This window comes from Zingiber officinale, chromosome 1A (assembly GCF_018446385.1).
Source record: "Zingiber officinale cultivar Zhangliang chromosome 1A, Zo_v1.1, whole genome shotgun sequence".
NCBI classification, from domain to species: Eukaryota; Viridiplantae; Streptophyta; class Magnoliopsida; order Zingiberales; family Zingiberaceae; genus Zingiber; species Zingiber officinale.
Window position 1 is genome coordinate 134,086,644 of NC_055987.1, and position 2,818 is coordinate 134,089,461.

Genomic DNA, 2,818 nt, shown 5'->3' on the forward strand with positions numbered 1-2,818 from the left:
AAAGGGGAGGATTCGAGACCATAACCTTAACAATAAGAGATGACAAGGAAGGAAAAGAACTGAGATGGGTGGTGGATGAAGAGAAGGTTGTAAGCCTATTTAAAGAAGCAAAAGGCTCACAGGATCACTATACTTGGTTTAGAGAGACAGTGGTACACAAAATCTGTGAGGTCATTTCAATATCTGGAGCAGAGTCACGGGTAAGAAAAGACAAGACCATACTTATGTCTAGTCAGTCGTCTACACCTCCTTCGACTAGACTTGAAGGGAAGGCTAGTGATATGGGTTAGGTTTTGTGGGTCCCCCAATGAGGAAAGAAAAGGAGGAAGGAAAAGCAAAAGAGATAGGCTAATATCGTCCGGTACATACCTTCAGGAAGGAGGTAGGCTAGTATCGGTCAGGACATACCCTGTTAGGAGGTAAGCCTATATTGACCGAAATACGCCTCCCAAGAGAAAGATCTATATACTTTAAAGGAAGTATGCTAATATTGGTCTGGACATACTTTCATGATGAAGGCAGGGTAATATTGGTCGGGACATACCCTGTTAGGAGGTAAGCCTATATCGACCGAAATACGCCTCCCAAGAGAAAGACCTATATACTTTAAAGGAAGTAGGCTAATATCGGTCGGGACATACTTTCATGATGAAGGCAGGGTAATATCGGTCGGGACATACCTTGTTAGGAGGTAAGCCTATTGTTGGGTTGCAAGGTTACAAACATAGTCCCATATTGGAAACATATGGGAAAGATCATGGATTTATAAGAGAAAAGATATCTCCATTGGCATGAGGCCTTTTGGGGAGAGTCCAAGAGCAAAACCATGAGGGCTTAGGCCCAAAGTGGACAATATCATGTCATTGTGGAGATATCTAAATTCTTTTCGATCCTACAATTGGTCTCAGAGTCCGGACTACTAGAAGGTTTAACCGCCGACTGTACACAAGAGTTATGGTCTGATTGAGCCATGTGGGTACAATATTAACCCTGAACAAAGAAAGTGGGGGCTCCTATGTTTGGATCAAGAGGACCATACACAAGGCAGGAAGTCCTAGTTGCGACTAGGCAACGAAGTCCTAGTAGGTCGGGTGGACCGAGGGGCAGGAAGACCTGGTGGGTCGAGGATCGGACGTGGGAAGCCTATGGTCCTTTGTTTGAGGGGGGGATTGTTGGGGTTGCAAGGTTACAAACATAGTCCTATATTGGAAACACATGGGAAAGATCATGGATTTATAAGAGAAAAGATATCTCCATTGGCATGAGGCCTTTTGGGGAGAGCCCAAGAGCAAAACCATGAGGGCTTAGGCCCAAAGTGGACAATATCATGTCATTGTAGAGATATCTAAATTCTTTTCGATCCTACACCTATATCGACCGAAATACGCCTTCCAGGAGAAAGACCTATATACTTTAAAGGAAGTAGGCCAATATCGGCCGGGACATACTTTCATGATGAAGGCAGGGTAATATCGACCAGGACATACTTTCATGATGAAGGCAGGGTAATATCGGTCGGGAGTATCCTTTTAAGAGGAGAGCCAATACGAGATGGTCGATCAACACCTTGGAAAGATACTAAATAAAATGCAGCTTATTAACATAAAAAGGGGGTGTAAATAGAGGTCGCATGAGGAAGAATCATAGATGAATATTTCAAATAAGATAATTAATGAGGATATCTGTAATATGTAAATACATGACAGGTGCTATATTTTGGCGGGAAATATGCTTCCAGATTATTTTTGCAGGTACTAAACGACAAAGAAAGTACATCTGGGGTAAAAAAAGATTCCTTAAAAATCATCTACCACAAGTACGCAGTTGACGTCATCTCATAACGAACTCTAACAAACCGGGGTCCACTTCATGATTACGGAGGTTATATGAAGTGGTATAAAAAGGGGAATCCTCTCCGTTGGCTGGGTAAGTTCACATCATTGCGCACATTCATAACCCTAATTTTCAACTACTGTTCATCTTCTTCCTCTTTCTTCCACACCGAGAGAGATCACTGACTTGAGCGTCGGAGGGCCTAGCCAGGGATTCCCACCCCGGTCTTAGGTCACTGACGATAGTGTTGGTTGGTCTCTTGTGCGCAGGGAGTCTTGGAAGCTTCGGATTAGAGTTTCTTCTCTTCGGAGTAGGCGTTCTTCTTCGTCGTCGAGTCTTCATACGAGGAAAATCTCCGGTGACGTTATTCTTTCCCGATCCGCTTTGAATTTCTCGGATCGGTATTCTGCAGACGTTATTCTCCATCGGAATGATATTATTCTTCATTAGTACGACGCTACTCTCCATCGGCACGATATTATTCTTCATTAGTACGGTGGGTTTCTTTCTTCCGGATCTCCGTCTTGTTCAGCTTCTTAGACAGGATCAATATATATATATATATATATATATATATATATATATATATATATATATATATATATATATATATATATATATATATATATATAAGTTCTTACTACAGTACGAGTATAAGTTTCCTTCAACTTGAGTTATAAAAGTCATCTTGGTCATGGAGACTTATACTTTGACACTTAAGCAAGCATTTCATTGAGGTGTAGACCCTGAATGATTGGGTATAAGTTGAAGTGCCCGAAGGTGTTTGGATATCCCACAAAGGATTCACCTTTCCTTGCGATGAGATGCATACCGTATGACCACTCATTAGGGTTATTATTCAAAGTCTTTGGCCAAAGCATCACATGTTAAGAGTGTGAGACTCTTGTACACATGTATGAGTAATTTGAATCTGTAGAACGAAGAAGTATTACTTGGGTTAGATGTGACGTAGTCAGCCTAGTGG